At 37.7% G+C, this 27,037-nt stretch overlaps 1 pseudogene; it reads left to right on the forward strand.

The window, feature by feature from the left end:
- Positions 1-4,628: 4,628 nt before the first annotated feature.
- LOC116643256 lies at positions 4,629-6,121 on the forward strand (annotated as a pseudogene).
- Positions 6,122-27,037: the final 20,916 nt, after the last annotated feature.

The following is a 27,037-nucleotide window of genomic DNA, read 5'->3' on the forward strand; positions in this document are numbered from 1 at the left end:
TATGTTCTAATCATCAAGATTGTTTACGTAGGGTCCTTGTGTGGTATATAGTAAACTGTTTAAAACAGAAAAAATATCTATTCTCGTTCATCTTAATAAAAGTTTCATCAGCATCCCTGGTTATTAGCAAATAGAGGTATTAGTGAACGATTAATTTACCATCCAATATACATTTATATATGTAAACTTCTGAATATATACAGTAGTGTTTGGGAGCTATATTCTAAAACCTTCCTTCAATTAAGACAAAGGTTAAATATTGCATTTTTTAAAGGATTTTTATTTTTATTTGACAGAGAGAACACAAGCAGGGGGAGTGGCAGGCAGAGGGAGAAGCAGGCTCCCTTGCTTAGGGAGCCCGATGCGGGGCTCGATCCCAGGACTCTGGGATCATGACCTGAGCCGAAGGCAGACGCTTAACTGACTGAGCAACCCAGGCGCCCCTAAATATTGCATTTTATAGGAAGTTCTAATGATGTCAATTATATCTCAGTTCCATCTTTCAAGGCACATGTACAAAGGAATGGAAAATGACATTTTCTACTCTCTGGAAGGTGCTTTTGAAGTCAAGAGTGCTAACTGCAGATGCTTTGCTTTGGCCCCACTCAGAACACTGATTCCTCTGTCCAGTGGTAGCCAGTGAATGCTGGGAGTCTTCTATGTGTCATTTGGGTATCAGGTTCTGTGTTTGGTGTTTCTTTCATCGTTCCATTGTTCTACCTAATGTGTGACTTCATCTGACTTAGCTGGGTCCTCTCAGATCAGCTCTAAAACATTAGCTTTGTTTTTGTAGCACTTCTTACGTACCAGAAACTTGCTTTAATCTGCTGCTTTAATTCAGCTTTTCTCACAGCCCATCTGACACTTATTGACTAGTTTTTCTCGATGCCTATGATATACCGGGTACGATTTGACACCTGTACCTCCATTATCTAAAAGCCAGAAATACTGGGACAGATAAAGTAGAATCTTATTATAAAGAACTTAGAGTATTTAAATGTTTTATAAAAACTCTGAAAAAAGGGTTTATCTAAATAAAACATATATTAATATTACTGGAAATCTAGAAATCACATGTAAAACTCTTCTTCGTAAGGCATTGGAAGATGAGAGGGTGTGAGGTCTAAGATACAGTTTTTCCTCATTAGCTCTTAGGAAAATATGCAGTGGTATGTTTTTGTGGCCTCTGGGCCTAAATGGTTCCCTATTATTTACATTTCTCTTTTCATCTGATTAGCAGGTGAAACTGGTATAAAGCCCTTGAATAAATATTTCTTACATAAGTGGGACTGATTTACTAGACTTAGTAAAATCAGATCTCCTAAGGACTCTTAGAGGAAAATTTTCTTCAGAAGCATCATCACTGATGTTGATTATACCTCTTCACCCTAGAATCCATAGCACATAAGAACTGTGGTTTCATTTTATTTAAATTCTACCTATTTCTTTATAAGCTATTTGGAATAAACCAACACAGACTAAGAATAAAAAATGGCAGAATGTATCTACTTTTCTTCCCAACTGATTTCCAAAGGTTAATTCAAGTTAGCAAGGGACACCTTGTGGGTTCCCAAAGAGGCATGGTGGAGGACACTAGATAAAGAGTAGACTGACTACGTGATTTCTTGGAGGAGCAGCAGTGCCTTCTATAAGAGAAAAGCATAACTGCTTCCTAGTGGTGGCAGGGGGGATGAAGGGTGGGTAAAGGGTGAGCAGACTATAGATGTGTGGTCAGAGAAAACTAGAAGAAATAGCAGATTTGGACTTTAGAAATATCTTTGAGTAGGTTCCACACATGTACTGTTTACAAGCTGAGCCACATTAAAATATGCTGAAAGTAAAGGAATCTCACTTAGAGACAAAAAAGATGGGGTAGAGATAAATGGAGAAGAATAAAAATGCTAGACCAGATCTTAACTGAGTGAGATTACATGATATTATCTCTAAATTTATAGATTTGTCAGTTAGGAATCTTTGGCTCTGAAAGACAGAAGGCTCAATTCAAACAGGCTCAACTACAGTGGAGGCTATTGGGCTCCTTAACTGGAAGTCCAAAGGCACCCCGGGCTTCAGGATGGATTAAATAAGCAACCTCTGCTCCACTTGTCTGCAGTGTTCTTACCTTTTCTGCCCTTCTAGGTGTCAGATTCATAGTTGGGCCGGGAGTAAGATGGTGGCAGCCGCTCTGGGTCTTCTATCTATATATGACAACTTCCCCACAAAGGGAGAAGGATCATTTCTTGAATTTCTTTGGAAATAGGACAAAAGAACAGTTCTAGAAGCCTCTTCTTTAATCTCATTGGCCTGTATTGGGTCACATGTTCACTCATGAACCAATCATTGGAAAAAAGGATGGTATTCTTTCTCTTTAGACTAACAGGGCCTATTTCTTTTCTCTCTTTTTTTTCATGAAATATATTTTATCTTTGTGAAAAACATTCCAGTACACATCAACTATTGCAAAGTTTACTCCACAATCTCTTTCATAACATTTTATTAATTACCTTAGTTTCTAGCAGTTGTTCTGGTAAAGAAAATATATGATGGTATGTAGTCCATTTTCCTCAAAATTAACTAGCCTAATAGGGCTCATTTCTAAATCTGGGGTTTGGTTAAATTGAGGTCTCATTGGGCCTGCATGAGAACTCTATCAACTGTCTAACACTGGGCTGTTTTTCCCCTACTGGATATAGAGTTATATTTGAGAATATTTGAGTAGAATATTTTGTAGTGAAGCTCTTTCTAGTGTAAGAAAAAAACCAAGGATTTCCTTAGAAATAAAGATTTCCTTCTCTTATAATGCATGTTATTTTTTTATTATGGAAATGATATTACTCCCTTTAGAAAACTGTAAATATGGAAAAGTATGAAGAAGAAAATAAGTTATGTACAGTTTCTCACCATCATTAACATTCTGAAAGCTTTTGCTATTCTGTTTTCTGTGCATATTTGTTTAACACATATTCTATTTGTTGTTAATGACATAAACTCATTTCAAACTGATTTAAACAAAAATGAGAATTTATGTAAAGTACACCAGTGATACTCCAGGGAACCACAAGGACAGCAAAACCATATATGGGACTAGTACCAGCAACTGGGAAACAAGTGAGACCTTAGGAAGTACAGGCTCCATCCTTCTCTCTTTTTGTAGCAAGGCTTTCTTTGCTTTGGCATGCAGATACTCAAAGATGGCCACCTCTTAGGTCCCAACTGTGCACCTTATTCTTTCTCCCACTTATCAAGAACAAGCCTATGCTCGTTCTCCCAAGCTTGGCATTCACCCTGAGTTCAATCAGCTGTGGCAAAGGAACACTCACGTAGAATAACATGGCAGCTAAGGGCCCATGTGTGTAGGTAGTGGGTCGTTTCTCAGAGAAAGAGGACCATTGGCACCTGAACAGATGTCGCCAGAGGAGCATATTTATAGGCTCTGAGGATTAGGGCATGGACATCTTTGGGAGGTCATTGTTCTGCCTACTACAGATAGGAAATTGAGGAAACTTGGGTAGAATGATTTGTTTTTAATTAGTGAAATTGAAGTTTCAATAATTTCCTCAAAGTGAGAAAAAAGAGATAAGGCTGGAACTATTTTCCTTTTCAAGAAGCGAAACCAAAGAACGCACAACTGGCAGCAGTTTTGGCCAGCGTTAACTACTGACTCGGATATACCAGGATTAGCTGATACCCTGGTATAAAGATTGCTTTGCTTACTTGTGATTGTTTAGTTCCTTATTTACACTTATTTGTTTAATGTCTGTTTCTCCCTTAGTTTGTAAACAATACGGGAGGGGGTGGGAGGCAGCTGTGTCTCTTTTTTTCACAGCTGTATTTCCTGTACTTAGCATCGACAGTAGGTACTAAATAAATATGAATTGACCAAGTTAAATAAAAACGCTACTGGACAGTCTGACATTTCCACACTTGCAAATTTCAATGGTTTTACTGGTAATGAAACCCAAAAACTTCTACGACCACCTACAGCTTAAAGGGACAGGACTTCCAAGCCGTATGGTTCAAAGGCTTTCCTGAACTCACCAAGCTCAAATTCCCCAGTCATTCTCTTGGTCAGCATGTGCTGTTCTGGATTGGTCCTAGGCTCTCCTAGGCACCTAGAGACATGCCAGGGTGGGGTTGATCTTGATGTCTGATGGCTCATTTTTCTCACCGGAGTCCAAATCCCTGATTTCAAGGTGCTGGATTAAATAGAGTCTTTTCTTCTAAAAGTATCCAACAACTTGCCCCCAATACAGACAAGATATTTTTTAACAGCCTTACTCAGGTATAATTGATATACCAAAAAAAAAAAAAACCCCACAAAAACTACACATATTTAAAGTATACAATTTGATGAGTTTTGACATATGTATATACCCTTGATTGTGTAATAAACATATCCATCACCTCCAAAAGTTTCCTCCTGCCCTTTTGTTTTTTTTCTGGTTTTTTATTTGCTGTTTTGTGGTAAGGACACTTAACATGAGATCTACCCACTGAACATTTCTAAATGCACAGTATTATTAACTACAGGCTCAACATTGTACAACAGATTTAATAGTAGCTTCTCAAAGAGTAATGCTCTCCTTCTTCCCAAACTTATAAATTGACCCATTAACTGTGAGGTGCCCATGGCTGTGTTTCTGGAGCAGCCAGTTGTCCCCAGGTCCTCTTATCTTTCCTCTTTGGGTGAAGTCATCCTTGTGGGCTGGAGGTAACTCTGACTCTAGAGTGGCTCTTGGGAGCAATGTTTAATCAACAGTAGCCATTACCTCATCTTAAATTCCAGCCACAACGCCACGTGCAATCTGGCCATGACCCTCACAATTCAAATTGTCGTGGACTTGGATTACATAATTCTGAGCTACAAATTTCCTTCAGACATGAAATTGACTCTTCTGAGTCATTGAGATCAGGGAGATTTCTAAGGGTTGCTTTTCTATTTGGAATGATAGATTGGTGTTGTTCTGCCCAGTTCTTTTTGTGCTTAACAGGAAAAAATAGACCATGAACTGAGGCTGGGAGTAGTCTGTGATGATCAAAAATAATAAAGGTAATTTAATCCTTGGTGATTTAACCCTTGATCATATAAGAAATTTTAAGAATTTAAGTAGTCCAGGGGCTCCTGGGTGGCTCAGTCTTTAAGCATCTGCCTTCGGCTCAGGTCATGATTCCAGGGTCTTGGGATCGAGCCCCACATCGGGCTTCCTGCTAGGCGGAAAGCCTGCTTCTCCCTCTCTCGCTCCCCCTGCTTGTGTTCCCTCTCTCTCTGTGTCCCTCTCTGTCAAATAAATAAATAAAATCTTAAAAAAAAAAAAAAAGAATTTAAGTAGTTCAAAATATTAAATACACAAAATTCATTTAATTTTGCTCATTAGAAGGCAACTCCATTCAGAATCCTGTAACAAGAGAGTCTGTAAGTCCTAAAAGGAACAAATTCAGTTTAATTAGTTTAAAATCTCATCTCACTCCCTACAACAGCAAATTATAAGTAAATTGAAGAGCTAAACATAAAATTAAATAATAAACATAAATATAAAAAATAGAAGCAAACATTCATCAAAACTTTAGGAGAAGAAATGTCAAGCAACAGAAGAAATTACAAAAGATTGCAAGATATATTTACATAAAAGATTGAATACATCTAAGAAAAAAATGTAATAGCTCTTTTTCCCCCATTGCCGAGTAGTGAAGAGCTCTTGTCTACGTTCGCAGCCATACAGTCCAAGGGTCCTCTGTAGTCCGTGCAGGTCTTCGGTAGCAAGGAGACGACCACAGCCACTGCCTCATCAAGGTGAATGGGCAGCTCTAGCCCCGCATGCTGCAACACAAGCTGTTGGAACCAGCTCTGCTTGGGCGCAAGGAGCAATTTGCCAAGGAGGACATCTGAGTCCGAGTAAAGGGTGGTGGTCACGTGGCCCAGACTGACGCAATCCACCCGTCCATCTCCAAAGCCCTGGTGACTTATTATCAGAAATACATGGATGAGGCTTCCAAGAAGGACATCAAAGACATTCTCATCCAGTACAAACTGCCCCTGCGGGTAGCTGATCTCTGGCGTTGCCAATCCGAAGAGTTTGGAGGTCCCGGCACTGGTGCTCGCTACCAGAAAGCCTACCAATAAGCCCATCATGAAGATTAGGGTTCACCTTTATAATAAACAATTGTCACGGGACTTAAAAAAATATACATATATAATAGAAATTAAAAGTCAAATAGCACATGGGAGCAAATCATTTGTTATACCAGAAAGGATTATTAATTTTTATATAAAGACATATTTTGATATAAGCAACTAGAGCTGATAGGAAAGTAGGCAAAGAACAAGGATTCTCTTGATTAATAAAAGAAAAAACACAACTGGTTGATAAAAATACAGAAAAGTGTTCTACCTTGGGGTCATCAATGAAAATTTTTAAGACCCAAGATACAATTTTAACTTCTTTATTTACTTATTCAATAGGTGATTCACTCAACCAGCCTTTATTAAACAGGAAGAGGCAAGGTGCTATGGATTAAGTGATTAGATACCCAGAGTGCTTGTCAGTGAAATTTCAGCCCCTTGGAAAGAGAAAGGCCCAGAGAAAAGAGGCACACACACACAAAAATAAAAGGGGTAGTAAAGTATACCTGGTGTAGGAAGTAGTTTCAGAAATATTTCACATTAATAATATTGCTACTGATGAGAATTTGGTACAGATGGGCCTCCTTATACTGCAAATAGGAGTAAAATCACTATCACATTTTTTGGACAGAAATTTGTCATATTATTTTAAGAACTGTAATTCATGAACTCTAAATTCATACCCTTTGATCCTACTATTATTTTTCTGGGCATCTAGTCAAAAGAAAGCGTTTTATGTTCTGAAAAAAAAATCCACGGGGTGCCTGGGTGGCTGTTGTTAAGTGTCCAACTCTTAATTTTTTGGCTCAAGTCATGATCTCAAGGTCATGAGATCGAGCCCTGCATAGGGCTCTGAGCTGGCATGGGATTCTCTCTTTCCCTCTCCCTGTGCCCCTCCCCTCAAGCTCATGCTCTCCCTCAAAAAAAAAAAAAAAAAAAATCACAAAGATTTCCATAACACCATTGCTGATCAGTGTAAGAGCAAAAGATTGAGAGAAACCATAGAAAACTCTGGTTTCTCCACTTAATGTAATATAGCCATTAAAAATAAGTTTCATGAAAAGTATGATATAAAGCAAATATTTGAAATCTGAAATTGTATACATACAAAAAATAATATCTATTTAATAAATAAACTGTATCTAAAAATATCCCTGAATAAAAACATTAGCAGAATTTATGTTTGGATATAGCAGTCATAGTAATGTTATTGTTTCTAATGATTCACTTTATTCATAACTATAAGAGTGTCCCATTCATTCTGGCCTTAGCCATGTGACTTGCTTTGGCCAGTGGAATGTGCATGCACTCTATCCCAGGAGAAGCTTTAAATGCAATTTCATGAGAATAGCACATCCCAAAATAAGGACTACTCCTCCAGCCTAGATCTTGGAATAAGACATAAATCACCCCCACAAACCCCCTGTAATGTGATAGGGAAGTGAAGATGTTATTTTAAGTTGCTGGAGTTTTAGAACTGTTTATTTCTTCAGCAAAGGCTAATTAATACAGAAATTTTGTTTACTTTTTAGAATACTGTGTTTTCAGAAATTTCTCAGTAAGCATTTAATGATTTTCAAAGTTTCAAATACAAACAAGTATCTCTGCCTGGAAACTAACAATGGCCCTGGAAGGAAATGAAAATAGTTATTTTCACACAAGATGGAGGAGTATACTCATGTCTGAGTATCATGGGAAATTATTACGACTTGTCCTGAGGATTAAAACAAAAAACAAAAACAAAAACAAAACACCTCAGTTAAATGACATTTTTTCACTCTTAAACTTATTTTTTTTATTTTCTTATTAAAAGTGAGGGTGAAAGCCACTGAGTACTGACAGTCAGGAACAACTAATGAAGATCCAGATTCTGGAACAAATTATATCCTTCTACAGTGCATTCTTTCCCTTCCTGGCTCATTCTTATTCTTTCCAATTAATGTTCTTCTTATTACCTCAGAATAATGGGAGTCAGCTCTGCCACCATTATGCTGGCAATGAGTGCAGTGGCTTGCCTGGCGGCAGGAGTGACAGCAAAGGACCCCTAATATTTAAAGTACAGAATGAACCCTTAATAAATAGTAGCAAATAATACTCAAAATATTCATTAGCGACAGTATTTTTCTTGTTCCAGAAATGAGAATAAGAGCCAGTCTGTAAACTCACTGCTGCCAACCACGTATCTAAAATAGTGTACAGGGGATTTTATCATAGGGGAAATAAAGAGATTTCCTTTAATGAAGGATTGTCAAGACTACACAGGGAAGAGAAATGTTGACACCCAACTGCAGCTGCAGAGGGATCGGATCACTAAAGCAGGTAGCACAAGCTATGTTAAAAGGAAAGATTTATGCTATCCAAAACCTCAATGAGAACAGCTTCATAAGTAGAATTTATCATGCCTCAGTGAATTAAATTTTTTTTTATTTTGTCAGTAGCAATGTCATTTGAGAGTATTATTAATTGTTCAAGATTTGCTTTCAATCATGTGCTGTTATATATATTTCCTCATGATTGCCCTCATGGCTCATTATATAAATCCATCTAAAGTAGTAACACCCATTACTCTCAGTGCACTATGAATATTCCTTTCAAACTGTGGTTATCATTTTTAATTATGTATCTGTAAAATAATTTCTTTAATATTCATTTCTTCCACTAGACTCACCACCATATTCCCAGTGTCCAGTATCTGAGAAGCACTGAATAAATATTTGTTGGTTAGTTGGCCGGGTGATTGATTGCATGAGTTAGAAAGTTAGATTACATGACTATAAAAGTTGTGGTTTTATGATATCCCATATTTCTGCAGTCAAGGATTTCTATGCAGTCTAGAAGAGCTGATGGATTTCCTCCTGCTTCCCCACAGTGAGAAATATACTGTAAATAAAGTTAAAGCTCAGAGAAGTTAGTTTTCTGTAGATCATACCATGGTGGTTAAGAGCATCTGGAGCTGGACTAGCCCCACACTGCTTGTTTAACACATGTCTTTGAGATAATAGAAAATATCTGCCCCTCGTTCCTGGCACAGAGATCCTAAACCCTGGTAAATTCCTAAGTGTTAAAGAGCACTAGGAGCATCTTTAGTTCTATTGAGGAAACTCTGGTTGGGCTTCTGGATGGCTCCTGGAGGGGGGCTGGTCACCAGAAAGACCAAGCCATGATTAGAAGCTTGGAATTTTTAGCCACCCTCCCCCATATCCTCCAGAGAGGGAAGAGGGACTGGAAGTGGAGTTAATAATTGATTATGCTTATGTAAGGAAGCCTCTATAAAATCTCAATAGTATGGGGTTCAGAGAGCTTGCAAGTTGGTGAATACATTCACGTACTGGGGAGGTAACACCCCACAACTTCACAGAAACAGAAGCTTCTGCACTCAGGACCTGCCCAGATCTTGCCCTGTTTATCTCTTCATCTGGCTGTTCATCCATATCCTTTATTATATCCTTTAATATATAGATATATGTAAGTGTTGCCCTATGTTCTGTGAGCCACTGTAGCAAATTCAGGGAACCCAAGGAGGCGGTCATTGGAACCTCTGATCTACAGCTGGTTGATCAGAAGCACAGGTGATAACCAGGGCTTGCTGTTGGCATCTGAAATGAATGGTGAGGGTGGGGAGCAGTCTTGTGGCGCTGAGCCCTGAACCTATGGAATTTGATGGTGTCTCCAGGTGGAGGGTGGTGTGGGGAAAACAAAACCCCATGTTTGGTGACCAGAAGAGTCAGAAGCGAAGTGTGTGTGAGTAGTAGAGGAGAAACACAGGAGACACATGGGTGGAAAACTGGGTCTTTCTTATCCAGTGACCATGAACAAGTCACTTAAACTCTCTGTGTTCCAGGTTTCTCATTTGTAAATTGGGGATAATAAAAGTACTTACCTCGTGGGGTTGTTTTAGGATTTTTAAGTCCTCAGAAGAGTGTCTGATACATAGTAAGTGCTATATAAGTGTGAGCTATTATTATTAAATAACTGAAAATAATCTAGACTGATTCCTAGCATCATGAGTCCAACTATTTAAACATTTACTTGGCATTTTCCGTGTGAAGTATTAATCTAGGCTTTGAGGATGCAAAAATAATGTAGACAGTCCTTGCTCTTGAAGAACATGCAATCCAGGAAGGACAAATAAGCCAAAGAACAGATATCCCAGTGAAATCATGGTAAGTGATACTGCTGAATTAAAACTGCAAGTGCTCCTGGAGTACAGAGGAGCAAAATAATCAATCCTGCTCAAGGCGAAATGAGGACTACTTAACTGAGGTGTTGCCATATCAGTTGGGCCATGAAGGATGAGTAGGAGTTGGATAGATACAGCAGATCCACATTCATGACACCCCCTGTTCTCTGAAAACGGAATCTTATTTTTTCAAGAACCCTGCAGAGATTTCCTGATCTTCAGGCAAGTAGGTCCCTACCCTAGTCCTATGGGATATATCAAAATCAGTAAACCAATCCTGGTAACATCTGTCCTCTTCACCAGCAATTGGTTCAATCTGTCAAATTAGATATAAGGAAAGGCTGGCTGGAAAAGGCTGTCCTTCCTGAATTAAGCAGACAAAGCCTTATGATTAGAAGGCCACTGTTTGCTTTTCCTTTCCTCCATCTGCTGGTACACAGATGCATTGCCTGGAGGGAGAGCCAACGGGCCTCAGAGGAGAGAGCAGGGAGATGGAAGGAAGCACGTTTCCCTGACACCATTGCTGGGTCGCCACAGCATCCTGAACTACTTACCTTTAGTCTTGTTAAGGGAGAAAAAAACACCCCAATTTGTTTAAACCATAGTGGTAAGGTTTTCTCTTACTTAACAGCTGAAAGCACTCCCAACTGACACAAAGAGGCAAAGCAAGGATGTATTTAAACAGAGCAGAGTCTGGGCAAGAGTCTGTTTTGCCTACAGATAGGTCAGAAGCTTAGTAAGGCAGGAGTGAGTGTGGATAATAAAAGGAAGAGAGAAGAGATGTGGGGCTAGACATGTAAGTCTCTAATGCTATAGGTTTGAATTTGGATTTGTATCTTACAGATAATAGCAAGCAACAGAGCATTTTAGGCAGTTAAATGATATGATTGATATTGCTTATATAGGAAAATAACCCAGTCACTTGTGTACAATGCACTGGAAACCAGTTAAGAAATGGGAGTAGCAGTTTAAGAAAGAGGATGAACCAAAATAGCAATATGGGATGAAGAAGGAAGGTCAGCCACAAGAGACCTTCCAGAGGATCATATTTTGGCACCAGGAGGCTTCCATATTGTATTGCATTGGTCCCTCAGAAGGCGGGAAATTAATGGAAGGAGTTGATGAATGAACTTGGCCCCTGGAGTAGGATGCCTGAGTAGAATCACAGCTCCTCTGCTTGGCACCTGTGTAGGCTCCCACATGACCCTCAAACTTGCAAAGCCAGTGTTCTCACCTGTAAAGTGTGCTCCATAATACAATTATTTTTATTTATTTAATAGGAAGTTACGTGCCACTTACTGTATCCCAGGAAGTTTCTAAGTGCTTTACAAATATTGCAAAATTTAATCCTCATAACAAACGTATTAGATAAGTACTATTAATATCCCTATTTGAAGTATTGCCCCCCCCTTATTGTGTCCGACACACTGAAAACCCTCAATAAACACTTTCTTCAGCTGCTCCTTTTCTTTCTGTTGTAATTATTACAATGAAATTTCTCTTTTTATTTCTTACCTTTTGCATGTGTACATAGTAATTAGCAGTACAGAAATATTCCATTTCTTCTCCTTCTCTCTCTCCCTCCCTCCCTCCCTCACTCCCTCCCTCCCTATCCCTCTCTGAGAGGGAATGGTCAGGTTTATTGCAATATAAATTATGTGCCATAAATTTCACCCTTTAAATGATTGATGAGTTTTGACAAATGTGTGCAGACATGTTGCCACTAGCAGTTCGGAACACTTCTGTCACCTATTTCTATCACCCAAAAAGTTCCCTCTTGGTCTTCTGCAAATCAACATTCTCCTCCACCCCAGAGCCCCTAACAAACCACTGATCTGATTTCTCACCCTCTTTTAGTTTGTCTTTTTCCCAAATGTGATATACATGGAATCATATAGCATGAATTATTGTGTTCTGACTATTTTCACTCGGCAGGACACTCTTGAGACGTTGTTGTGTGTATCTGTAGTTCATCCTCAGTATGGCTGAGTATTATTTAATGTATAAATGTACAAGTCCTTTATCAAGTAAGTTTTCTTCAAATATTTTCGCCCGTCTGTGGCTTATTTTACACTCTCTCCAGAATGTCTTTCAAAGAGTAATAGTTTTTAATTTTTATAGTTTGTGCTTTTTGTATCTTAAGTCTGTAGCTCTAGGTCACAAAGATTTTTCTCCTATGTTTTCTTCCAGAAGATTTATGGCTTTATGGCATATATCCAGAATTGTGATCATGTTTGAGCTGTATTTTGTATTTAGTAATAGACACGGGTTAAGATTCATTAATTTGTATATGGATATCAAATCATTTAAGCAGTAAGACTACTCTTTCCACTATTGAATTACCTTGGTACCTTGTTGAAAGTCAATGTGTGTACATGTTTATTACTGAATGCTATTCAGTTTCATAGAACTATGTTTTTCCATTCAGTCTTAATTACTATAGCTTATAGTAAGTTTTGAAGTTAGGCAGTGGGAGAGTCCCTGACTTTGTATTTTTCAAAAACTTTGGCTACTTTAGGTCTTTTGATTTTCCATGAAAATCTTAAAAAGAGCTTGTCAATTTCTTGAAAAGGAACTGCTGGGATTTTGATTGAGATTGCAATGACATATAAAAACCTATAGGTCAGTTAGGGGAGAATTGACAGCTCAACAATTTTAAGTTATCTGACATGTGAAATGACATATTTCTCCAATATTTAGAACTTACTTACTTTCTCTCAGTAATGTTTGTCTTGTTAATACTTTAGATCTTACCCATATTTTATTAAATATCTCCCTAAAGATTTCCTGGTTTAATGCTATTATACGTGGTATAGATTTTTACATTTTAATTTCCAATTACTTGTTACTACTATATAGAAAAACAATTGATTTTTATATTTATTTTCTATCCTGTGAATTTGTTAAACTCACTAATTCTAGAGGTACTTTTGTAGATGCTTTAGATTATTTATATAGATGATCATATCATGTGCAAATAAAGACATATGTTTCTCTCTTTCCAATCTCCATCCCTTTTATTTAGTTTTTCTTGCTTTACTTCACTGACTAGGACCTCCAATACAATGTGAAGAGAAGTAGTGAGAGTGGATACCCTTGCCTTCTTCTTTATCTGAGAGAAAAAGCATTCAGACCTCCACCATCAAATCTGATGTTAGCTGTCAGTTTTCATGGACGACTTCTATTAGAAGTAGAAGTTTCCGGGGCGCCTGGGTGGCTCAGTCATTAAGTGTCTGCCTTCGGCTCAGGTCATGATCCCAGGGTCCTGGGTTCGAGCCCCACATCGGGCTCCCTGCTCAGCAGGAAGCCTGCTTCTCCCTCTCCCACTCCCCCTGCTTGTGTTCCCTCTCTCGCTATGTCTCTCTCTGTGAAATAAATAAAATCTTTAAAAAAAAAAAAAAAGAAGTAGAAGTTTCCTACTATTTCCAGTGTAGTGAGAATTTTTATGATGAATCTTGTCAAATTATTTTTCTGTATCTATTGAGCTGAGCACGTGGTTTTGCTTTTATAGTCTGTTAAAATGGCAAATTATATTGATTTGCGGATGTTGAAACCACCTCACATTCTTTGGATAAGCTCTATTGTTCATGAAGCACTATCCTTTTTATACATAGCAAGATTCAGTCTGCTGGCATTCTGTTAAGGTTTTTTATCCTATCTGTGTTCTATTTTCTGGAAGAGTTTGCATAGAATATGGATTATTTCTTCCTTAAGCATTTTGGTAGAATTCACCAGTGAAGCCATCTGGGCCTGAAGTTTTTCTTTATGGGAAGGTTTTTAACTACAAATTCAATAATTCGGTAGATATAGTGCTATTAAGGTTATGTTACTTCTCAAGTGAGTTTTGATGGTTTGTGTCTTTCCGGGAATTTGCCCATTTCATGTAGGTTATCAAATTTATTGGCATAAAGTTGTTCATAATATTTAGTTGCTACATTTTAATGTATGTAGAGTCTGTAGTGATGGCCCCTTTTTCATTCCTAATGCTAATAATTTGTTATTATTCCTCTCCTTACTCAGTCTGACTAGACACGTATCAAATTAGTTGCTCTTTTTAAAATAACCAACTTGTTATTTCATTGCCTTTTTAAATTGCTTTGCTGCTTTTTATTTCATTGATTTTTGCTCTAACATTATTTTCTTCCTTCTTTGTGTTTAATTTTATCTTCTTTTTTTAGTCTTTAAGGTGAATGCTTAATTGTTCATTTAAGACCTTTTATCTTTAATTTTCTAATATAAACATTTGATGCCATAAATTTCCCTCTCAGCACACTTTAGTGACATCTCACAAATTTTGATATGATCTGTTCCATTTTCATTCACTTCAAACTAATTTCTGATTACTTTTGGGTTTCTTCTTTGATACAAGAATTATTGGAAGTATATTTAATTCAAATATTTATGGATTTTTCCAGGTATCTTTCTGTTCTAGTTTAATTTCATTGTGGTCAGAAAACATTTTTTATGATTTCAATCATTTTAATTTACTGAAATTTTCTTCCTGATCCAAAATTTTGGTAAATGTTCCAGGTGTATTTGAAAAGAACATGTCTTCTTCTGTTGAAGGTTGAAGTGGACTATAAATGACAATTAGGTATAGTTCACTGAGAGTGATGTTCAGATTTTCCATATATTTGCTGATTGTTTTAAATTTCTTTTTCTCTCATTTGCTGAGAGATCAGTTGGGACGTCACTGAGCTAATTGTTGACTTATTATTCTCTTTTCATCATCAGTTTTTACTTTATGCATTTTGAAGCTCTGTTACTAAGTACAAGCATATTAAGACTGTTTTATCGTCTTGAGGAATTGATGCATTGATAAAATATAATGGCTCTTTTTATCCCTGGCTGTATATATCCTGTATTCTGAAGTCTACGTTGTCTCATATGAATATGTTTACTCCATCTTTCTCTTGATTAGTTTCTCCATGCTATATGTTTTTCATTTTTTTTTCCTTTAACATCTACATCTGTATGTTTAAATTGAATTTCCCTACAGATGATATAATTGAAGTCTTGCATTTTGATTCAATTTGATAATCTTTGCCTTTAATCAAAATGTTTAGGACATCTAAATTTAGTGTAATGATGAATTTGATTGGATTTAAATCTATCCTCTTCCCAGTTTGCTATTTGTCTCATCTATTTTTTGTTTCTTTTCCCCTTGTTTCCTGCCTTCTTTTGAACTAACTGAACATTTTTTATTCCATTCATCTTCACTATGGCTTATTAGCTATCCTTTCTTTTTCTAGTGGTTGTACTAGGGCAGTGGTTCTTAAAGCAGGGCACTTTTTCCCTCAAGGGGATATATGTCAATGTCTGGGGACATTTTTGACTGTCATGACTGATGGAGTACAGCTGGCATCTAGTTGGTAGAGGCCAAGGATTTGGCTAACCACCCTACAGTACACGGGGCAGCCCCCACAACAAAGAATTATCAGAGGAAAATGTCATTGTATGTCTGAGGGGCCCTCTGTGATTTCATAGTTCTCTTATTTCTCCCACACAACCTAACAACCCTCTTATGGCCTATGATCTCTTGTACTTCATGAAGCAAAGAGAAGCCTATCAGACACAAACCTACTCCTCTCTCTTACACTAGAGCTGCACAACTCACATCCACAATGTTCCCAGGGGATGTTTCCTCAAGTCCTATCTCTCCAAAACTACTCAGAATCCCATTCATCCTCATCACCATCTCAAGGGCTTTGCCCCCTCAGTTAAACCCTCACACTCTTGCATCATCCATCAATTTCTATCTAAAGGATCATTCTCATCATCATACTTATATGCTCTAGTATCTCCTCCTAAAAGCAAACAAACACATCTCTGTTGATCCCACATCGCTCTCTAACAACTACCACATTCACTGCTCCATCTCATAGCCAAATGTAGTTGAAAAGCTGCCCATATCTGGTCTCTTCCTACCTCCATTCATTTCTTCACTTCCAGTTTCAGCTTATATGTCTCTCAGAGGGGCCATCCCTATTGCCTTGCCCCAAATAGGTCTTCTTCTCTTAGTCTCTCTCTCAAATCACTGCTTAATTCTTTCCTTCCACTTACTACTACACATTTTTTCTTTGTGTGTGCGTGTGTGTGTGTGTGTGTGTGTGTGTGTTTATGATAGGCTGATTGTTTGCTCCCTCACCAGAATATAAACACCATGCAGACAGGAGCCACATCCAACTTGCCTACCACTGTCTTATATTATCATCTGTGACTGGAATGGAGCCTGGCATATAGTAGAGGCTCAGAATATTCCATGATGACTGACTGACAGACAATATGAGTGAATAAACAAATGGAACAGTGCCATTGAAAACCGGATATTAGTTGTAATGTTTAAAATGCACTCTTTGGAATGTGGCATGGTTATTTTTAAAATTTCACTATTATTCATTGTTTTGAACTTGAAACTTCTTTTATTATAATGCTGAAATGACAAAGTTGTAGCAGTATCAGCTTATTCACTTCACATATCTTTTATGGGTAATTTAATGGTGAAAATATATATATATATTTCATTATTTTCCAAGCACAGCTACAAATCCTTCATAAGTTTCTAAGTTCCAATTTTAAAGAATTCAGAACTAAATGATTTACAGTGTTCCAGTCCTCTGTGAGGTACCTCTTCCCATTTTTCCCTCTTTTTTCCTTAATCCTCGACCCTGTGTAGAATTGCAGTCTACAAATTGACAGGCAATAATTTTACAAAATACATGATATTGTCATTTCACACTGGCTACAATTTAACTTTATTAAGATGCTCATTTATCAAGCTTCTGGCAGTTTTCAAGGAGTACTAATGTAAATTCAAATGAGCTTTAAAAATGCTTTACAAAAGCCCATTAAAACACCACATGCTTCTTTTTTTCTTTACTATATAAAGTTTGCCATTACTGGTGATAACCACCAGAGTATTTTTATATAAATCAAAACTCTCTCACTTCTAGTCCAACAACTTTCTGGCCTCATTGTACAGTGGTGTCATAGAGTGTTGTTTATGACATCATCACACTTTATCAGGAGAGGGCATATGACGATGTGAGCAAAGGTTAGTGTGTTCAGTTCTTCATTTATCCTTAACACAATCCAATGACAGCCTTTCCCTCAACTTTGATAGTGAAACTATCCTTAGAAAGAAGGGTTTTTATTCAAAACTTTGATAGTGAAACTATCCTTAGAAAGAAGGGTTTTTATTCAAAACGATGTGATGTTAAACAGAAGCCATTCAAAAGGAAAAGGAATGCTACAAAAAACTAAAATCACCTCATCGTCCACTGCTAGAAATATCAGGAGAGCAGGACTACTCCCCCAAGCTTCCCACAGATCCCCCCTTGGATTTCAGGTTGCAGCGGAAACGCCAAAGCAGGCAAAGCAAGGATACACAAATTCCTCTGAAAACATTCACTTGGCTAGCCATCTCGTAAGATTTCAACCAGTCTCAGCTTCATTTTCTGAAAAGATGTCTAAGAAATTGGTTCTGCTTTTTTTTTAACAACTTTGCTGATAATAGAGGCAAAGTCCTGAAGTCGAAGAGAAAATTGTTGGAGCCAAAGACATCTCTAGTTTTTATATTTCAATTCCTTTATTTGAAATGCTCTTCCATTTCAAAAGGACTCATTTATCAGTTTCTTCTAGCACCATCATGTTTGAGCAGTGAAGGGGCAATGCTGCAATTTGATTAATGGTTTCCAAGAAGCTGAAGTCATCAGTGGGCAGTGTTGCTCATTATTTTAGGAAAAAAGTGACCTTTGTTCTGATTTATTATATATATCTCAACTGGGCTTATCACGTTGCTCCAGTGATTTTTGCCTTGGAGAAATATTTTGAGTTTTGAATGTCATAATAGCATATTGTGACTGGTTAAAATATAATAACATATCAAACGGATGTTTCCTTGTTTCCTACCCTCCAAAGAACCTTAGAAAAATCTGAGAAATGTTGCTACTAGAGCCTTTAGCTATGTAAGAATCCTTTAAGAAGAGATCTTTGAATTATTTTAAAAAGTATTTTTAAAAAGTAATTGCTGGTATCGTCAAGGAGAAAGGTTTCCCTTGTAATAATTGTGGAGACCTTAAACATAACAATTGTAAAATGTCTTTTCCCCCCTAGAGCTTATTAATGTACCTAATATGAATGTGACAAATTACTCACTTTAGTACAATTTGGAGTTAGAGTTGATCATTTTTAAACATGGTGAAAATGATCAACAGAGGCCTTGAGGTCAAAGTGCCCTTTGATGATGGTCATTGTTCAATTACACAAGAATCAACAATTTCAAAAATACTTTTAAAAGTCATTTACTTTTGGCACCTGGGTGGCTCAGTCGGTTAAGCGTCTGCCTTCAGCTCAGGTCATAATCCCAGGGTCCTGGGATCGAACCCAGCTTCGGGCTCCCTGCTCCGCAGGAAGCCTGCTTCTCCCTCTCCCACTCCCCCTGCTTGTGTTCCCTCTCTCACTGTCTCTCTCTCTGTCAAATAAATAAATAAAATCTTTTTTTTTAAAAAGTCATTTACTTTACCACTGTTAATTTGGTATTATAGTTAAAATCCCTGATGTAGAAGGCAAGTAGTTTTGTGTTCATAACTAATGCTAACAAAAAATATATATGTGTTTTCTAAACATATTTGAATTCTGACTGCTTTACGTCCTCTACTACTGATGTGAAAAACCCATAATAATAGAGTTAGTATTAGCTTACTTGCTCTGGAGTTTTTAAAGTACCATGTCATTAGATAGGGAGACCACACACTGGACACAAAACCAGTATCTTAGTCCATTTGTAAATGCAGGCATACTTCTCAGTGCAATAAACCTGCTGTGACAAGGACAAAATAACATTGCACCTTCTATCATTTATTTTGTGGTGATTTATACTTTTAATTTGGATGTGAAGGTAACATCTAAACCTGCTAGTTTCCAGTGATCATCCAGAGTCATAAAGGTTTAAATACTGGCCATAATTTTTTGTTGAAATAATATTGGATTTAATCAGCACCCATTATGTACACTCTGTGTTCTAGATGGCACCACAATATACATTATAGCCACTGGGCCTCAGAACAATAGTATGATTTTCATTGCAGCGTCAACAGGCACAATCACCTTAAAAGGGACATTTTAACTCACCTTTCTTTCCCTTATCAGTTTTCATGCTATCATTGGTTCAAACTTGGAGGTCAACTCCAATTTGGTTATAAGATAGCAATATTACAGACACCTTATTTTCTTATTTATTTTTTAAAGTTTATTTAATATCTACACCTAACATGGGGCTCAAACTTAAAACCCTGAGATCAAGAGTCACATGCTCTTCCAACTGAGCCAGCCAGGCTCCCCAATATTACAGATTCTTTAAAAGAGATCTTTGCTTTCATGTATCATCTGCTTCAGTTCTTAACTACAAAAGCTATTTGGAGTAAAGAAGGTAAATTTTTTAAGTGCTCAGTGCTGTTTTCTAACTTTTCCTCACCATTAAGAGTATGATGAGAATCATAGAGGACAAGATTGTTGTGTTAATTTCAAAATTTGTCCCCAAAGTTTTGATAATCCTTCCCTTTAAAAGTGGGTCCCCCTAGAAAAAATAAATAAAATAAAAGTGGGTCCCCCTTTCCTTGGGTGTGAGCTAGATTTAATGGCTTGCTTCTAATGTGGCAGAAGTGACCATGTATGAATTCCAAGACTAGGTCATAAGAGGAATTGTGACTTCTTCCTTGCTCTTGCTTTTGGATCCACCATTCTGGGGGAAGACCCCTGCCTTGACATGAGGACACTCAAGCAGCTGTATGGAGAGGATCACACGGTCAGGAACTGAGGCCTCCTGCCAACAACCATATGAATGAGCCACTTGGGTCTTGTAGTCCCATTCAAGCCTTTAGATCAGGGGTCAGAAAGCTATAGTGCATGGGCCAAGTCCCTCGCATGGCCTGTTGTTATATGGCACTCAAACCTAGAATAGTTTGTTTATTTTTTAAAGATTTTATTTATTTATTTAGAGGGAGAGAGAGAGTGTGAGTGGGGGCAGGGGCAGAGGGAGAGAGAGAATCCTAAGTGGGCTCCACACCTAGTGCAGGGTCTGATGCAGGGCTTGATTTCACGACCCTGAGATCGTGACCTGAGCCAAAATCAAGAGTTGGCTGCTTAACCCACTAAGCCACCCAGGCACCCCTAGAATAGTTTTTCCATATTTTAAAGGAGGTAAAAAAGAAGGAGGAGGAGGAAAAGGAGAAGAAGGAAGACAGGAGGATAAGAAAGAGAGAAGAAAAAGGAGGAGGAGGAAGAAGAGGAGGAGGAGAAGAACATAAGACAATGTGACAGAGCTTGATGGAGCTTGCTGTGTGCTGACCCCTACTTCAGATGACTACAGCTCTAAATAACACCCTGATTGCAACTTCAGGATATACCCAGAGCCAGAACCACACACCTAAGCTGCTCCTGAATTCCTGACTCTCATAACCGTGTGAGATAATAAATGTTAATGAGATAATAAACTGTTTTAAGCTGCTAGGTTTGGTGGTAATTTTGTATACACAACAGATAGCTAACACAACTAGTTATAATATGAACTCCATTTTATCTTAGTCATTTTCCCCACCAACATTTGCCCCACCAACACTGTTTTGAAAAACTTCACACAATCTTGATTTAGTTGATTTCTTTCTCAAGATTAGATTCAGATTAAACATTTTGTCAAGAACAATATGTCAATTATACCCTATTCCCAACTATCTTTCCTGCTTATCTATTAGATGGTAGATTAAACATCTCTTTTGCAAGAAAGTCTTCTTTGAGGCTTTGTTCATCTCCAGTATACAGAATTTTTCTTTGTAATGCTTTCTCATACAACAAAGTATTTTCTGCATCACACAATCCTAAGTGTAAATATTGAATTAATATCTGTTGCACCCACACCATGTACTCCACAAGATCAGGAATTGCATTGCATTTCTATTTTAGCCAGTATTAGCACTGTCCTTGGGAAAGAGTAGATTCTGAACAAATAGTTGTTAAGTCAATACCTTTATGAATAAAGTCATTGATTTATAGCTGTTTTATCCAGTTGTTCAAATTTGCATAATAATTTTACCTGGCATTCATTGGATGCCTACTATGTGTTAGGCCTGTGTTAGGTATTTTAAAAAATAGCTGTAATTCAATGAAATATGCAATGTTCACTTATTAATTCATTCAAAAAATTATTTTTAAGTGTCTATAGTGTGTAATATTTTGCATTAGGAACTACTGGCTAGTTGGTGCAATTATGAATCTCAAATCTTTTGAGCAAAAAAAAAGTGAGCCATAATATCTTTCTTCATAATTTCTTGTTTTAAAGAATATGAGGAAGGAGCTATATGTTATAAAATTGGTGAGAAACAATGATGTTCCAAAAATGTATGGCCTCGATCCACCAGCTAATCTAGGTCCAAAAGGAGACAGACACTAAACCTTCTGCTCTTATTCTACAGAATTTGGGGAATTTGAAACAGCTCTCTTTCTTTGATATAGAAAAACTGATTTGTTTAGTTTAGCAAAGATATATGTGAATTTTGTGATAAAAGACTCTGAGCACAGATGGTCAGAAAAACAAGAGATGAACATGGAGAGTTGAATGGAAGGAATTGAAATTGCTAAGTTGGGAAGGGTTTGGTGCCAAATGTAGCACAGAAGCAAATGCATTAGTTCAGGGACCCATTTATCAACTTAACACATGCCTGCTGTGTGGCTACATCACACCTGACTGTACTGAGCATCCCCACTCAGGGGATTTAACTGGGACCTCTTCATTTTTTTATTTTTCAATGTGAAAATCTGTGCCCAGGGCTCAAAAGTTCTCTGGATATACCAACCATATCAATTACCAAGCAAAAACAGCACCTCTAAGGTGCTGTTTCCAATCAATATGGTGGAACTGAGAATGAGCATGAGGTTTGTCATCTGACCAAGACTGCGCCCTCAGAGAACATTTCCTGATTTTATTTTTTTCCCTTGGGTTCATATAGCCAGTCGGTCAGATAAGGCAAATCACACTTGATGCTTCCTCATTCATAATATGTTTATACAAATAAAGTCAAATCAACAAACATTTATTGAGGGGAAAATGGTTCAAATTTAAAAAGTAACATGTTTGTAACATGCTAGGCACTATTTTACTATAGGGGTATGTGTATGTTTCTCTTTTAGCCTATACACACACACACACACACACACACACACACACACATACACACAATTTATATACAATAGCCAGCTTTATATACCATAGCCAAGTTGGTGGGGTGGAATACAAAATAAAAATGGAAAGAAACTACCTGTAAGCTTATTAAACTTGAAATATAATGTTAAACCTCTTATTTTCTAAATCTTTTTTAGTATAGCAAAAATAATAAACTCATCTCAGAAGACCTGAGTTTGGCCACTGGATATAGTAAAAAAAAAAAAAAAGATACATAAGGTATAAAGTTGATGAGGTAAGGTCATAGAGATGCTGAGATTATTCTTAGTTGACACCTTGGAAATTTATTTACCCAACTGTATAAACCAAGGTTAAGGGGTATGGACTTTGTAGAATTCCTTACTGGATCTGGGTATTGCTCACTGTTGTGATGGAGTGAATTAAAAGGCTTAAGCCAAATAAAGTGCCTTGAAAGATTGAGTCATCTCTAGAACCACCAAGGGACTGCTGTGAAAGTGTGGATACTAGTCTTTTGTTGTTGTTGTTGTTTCTTCTCAACCCTCTGGGTGGAACTCAAAGTACAGTCTGTGTAATTTTAAAAAGGAAATCTTTGGTGTTCTCAAGATATTAAACTCAATAGCTTAATGCATTCCACTTGAAATTTGTGTCTCCTTTTTATTATTATTATTATTTTTTAAAGATTTTATTTATTTGACAGAGAGAGACACAGTGAGAGAGGAACACAAGCAGGGGGAGTGGGAGAGGGAGAAGCAGGCTTCCCGCCGAGCAGGGAGCCCGATGCGGGGCTCGATCCTAGGACCCTGGGATCATGACCTGAGCCGAAGGCAGACGCCTAACGACTGAGCCACCCAGGCACCCCTGTGTCTCCTTTTTAATAGACTACAATCCTGGAATCCTTTCAAAATTCTAGCCAAGGAGCAGATAGGCCTAATGCATGGCATTTCCATTATGGCAACTATCATATATTTTCCTCTTTTAGAGGAATCTACTGAGAATACTACAAGGTTATTTGCAGTTTTCTTCTTTCCTTTTTTTTTTTTAAACCTTAGCCTTTGACTTAGATAATTGGTTAATTATGGGCTATGATGGATGGTTTTACTACAGGTTCACATCTGATTTCCATACCAAGCCCATAGTGCTATGCTATTTCAGGAGTTTGGGAAGAATGACATATTGAAACACAAAACAATAATTTCCAGTTGTCATTTAAAAGATGATGTATTCTGTCATTACTCATAGCCAACCTCCCCCATTTTTTAAACTTTTACCTCTTATCAAGGAAAAATTCAAACATATACAAATAAATTGGATGATAATAATAAACTTCCATGTATCCAGCTCCAACAATCATCAACTTTCTACTTATTGCATCTATATTCCTCAATATACTCCCCACTGTTCCTTCAGATTATTATTTCTTTAGAGTCCTTTTTTCCACCATTCTTTTTAATTTATACCTTGATCACTTGATGTCACCTCTGGATGCGGTGGTTGCATGCTTCCTACTATTGGAAATATAAATATTGTTGTACATATAGAGGACAAGGATTTGTCCTGACCTGCCTTTAATAGACAACTGGTCTGGCAATGCAATTCCTGCCAAAGAGAAGAGCTGCAAATAACAATTCTGGAAATAAAGTCATTGTTTCTTGTCATTGACTGGTTTGTAGCCTGCCCAGTATTTCTCCTGCTCTGGGAACTCAACCACTGTCTTTGCAGAACCTATTTCTTGTGGTTCTAGTGGAGGCAACTCTGCCCTGCCCAGGAGTGAACATGTGATCCAGAGTGTCCAGGGAACTCCATTCCATGGTGACTGGAATTCATGAGCACGTGATTATGTGGGCCCTGGGACAGAGGCTCTGATACTACCTTTGAGATTGTGAACTCTGAGGACACTATGAACATTTGAAGCTAAAAGTCATTTACCATCAGGAAGAGGGAGCCTAAGAATGAAGCAGTACAGAAGAAAGAAAAGTAGAAAGACCAAAGTAGAAAGAGACAGATGGAGAGAGACTGAGGGAGACAAAGAGGAGAGAACAACATCATTTGGACACTTGAATATACCGCTGTACCTGGGGCAGTCCTGACTTCTTCAGATACATGAGGCAATAAATTCCCTTTGTTGAGTAAGTGGTTTCAATTGGTTTTCTGCCACTCAAAACAGAATCCTAGTACAGTAAATGTCACCCAACATTTTGCTGACCACCAGCCATAAATCACCACAAATTCATTCAGCATTCCGCTACCTGGCAGCATGTTTTCCAGCCACCCTCATGGAGGCAGGGACCTATGTAGAGCCACATCTATGAGGAGCTCGGATGTCCTGGATCATGAGTATGAGAACAGCATGTCCCAAAATGAACTCTTAATCTTTCCCTGCAATAAGCTTTCTCCTTTGGCATTTCCCATCCTCTAAATGGCACCTCCATCCACCAGTTATGTAAAATAGAAACTTAAATTCTGTGCTTGCTCCATTCACTCCTTCACATGCCACCCCCAGGCCATCAGTAAGTCTTGTCCATTCTGTTTTCAAAGCACAGCTTTGCTTCCTCTACTTCTCTCCATACCTGCTGCCTCTACCCTCTCTGAGATAGGTCAACTCTCACATGCACAGCTCTACCCAGATTGCTAAATACCAGATTCTGTCACTCTCTTCCTTAAAACCATCAATGGTTTTCCATCCCACCTAGAATGATTTTCAACCCCCTTATAAGAGTCTGCAAAGGCCCACATGATCTGGTCCCCAAACAATCCAGTCCAGACCCATGATCCATGAAGCCCTGGCTCACACATCATTCCAGCAAAGGACCTTCTCTGGGTCGGGCCAGGATACCCAACTTTTTATCACCTCAGCATCCCTGGGCAGACTTTTGTCCTCTTTCCCCAGTTTTTACTGTACAAAATACCACTTATTATTTTGCTTTCAATTTAATGTCATCTCCACAGAGAAGGTTTCCCTAACCTTTCAATCTGAAGTAGTTTCTTCTGTGTGACCCTGTAACTTACCTTTGTTCTTTTTTTCCTCAGAAACATCACAATTTTTAATTTTGTTTATTTCTGTATTCACTTGTTTATTGTCTCTCCCTTTGGGGCTGTAAGCTCCATGATGGCACGATGGTTCCTGTCCTCACCATTGAACCCAGAGGGCCTGGCACAGCTGTTGGCATGTAGTAGACACTTAATAAGTCATTTAATAAATAAATCACTTAAAATAATCATTGTTTAGTGAATCTTTAGTAAACAGTGACTGCAATTAGTAGCTTTCTAGGAAACTGTATATATTATAAAGTTTTTAAAATAAAATATATATGAAAAATTTTTTAAAAATAAAAAGTTTTAAAAATAAGTAAAATATTTAGGAGAATTTTGTTAAATATATAGAAATCTAAACAAAAATTTTCATTGTGAATTTCTATAATTAATAAATTATTATTATTATCATCATTTATTATTATCTGTCCTGTATGTCAGGTTTTACTGTAGACAGCTACCTCACTTTCCATTCACTGGTTATTAGTCATGCTATGAATCCATATAAGTGACTTGTGTCCACATATGGGACTGAGGGAGAGGTGCTCCATCTTCATGCTGAATTAAGACATAAAGCAGGGCATTCTGACAAGTTCTGAAATCAGAAATTAGATCATTGAAACTGGTAAAACCAAATTAATTTTTAGTTTTAGGAGTTTGCTAATTCATACATATAAATTAACTGTGGAAACAAAATTATTTTTGTATGCTATAAACAGCCCTAAACGACATATGTTTGCGTAGAAACAAAAGACCAGCAGAAAATCCACCAAAATGTTCGCTGTGGTTTCTTTCAATAGCTGAGTTTGAATGTGGTGTTATTTTTTGCATTTCTAATGTCTACATTGCATCACATTTCAAATTTTCTACAATAAGCTACAAATTATGTTTAAGATTAAATTTTATTCCATAAAATAGAATATAAAAGTATAATATTAAAGAGATGAAATGGGGGTGCCTGGGTGGCTCAGTTGGTTAAGTGTCTGATTCTTGATTTCAGCTCAGATCATGATCTCAGGATCGTGAGATCGAGCCCCATGTCGGGCTCTGCGCTGGGCATGGAGCTTGCTTAAGATTCTCTTTTTCTCTCACGGTGCCTGGGTGGCTCAGTCGGTTAAGAGTCTGCCTTCAGCTCATGACCTGAGCCCTGCATTGGTCTCCCTGCTCAGCAGGGAGTCTGCTTCTCCCTCTGCCTCTGCCCCTCCCCCCACTGCTCCTGAGTGCTCTCTTTTTCTCAAATAAATAAATAAAATCTTAAAAAAAATTCTCTCTCCTTTTGTCCCACCCACCCCCTATCCCCGGCATGTGTGCGCCTGCTCTCTCTCTCTCTCTCTAAAAAAAGAAAAAGAGATGAAATGATAACCTTGTAACCCCAACATCTGCATATTTTGAAGTCCACTTTTGAACAGGAAATATAATAGAAGATACATTGACCTGGCGACATACTGGTGAACTTCTGGGCCACAGCATCATCATGCCCAGCATCATTATGGTAAAATCTCACCTCAAT

The sequence above is a fragment of the Phoca vitulina genome, unplaced genomic scaffold (genome assembly GCF_004348235.1).
Source record: "Phoca vitulina isolate PV1807 unplaced genomic scaffold, GSC_HSeal_1.0 scaffold25, whole genome shotgun sequence".
Classification (NCBI taxonomy): Eukaryota; Metazoa; Chordata; class Mammalia; order Carnivora; family Phocidae; genus Phoca; species Phoca vitulina.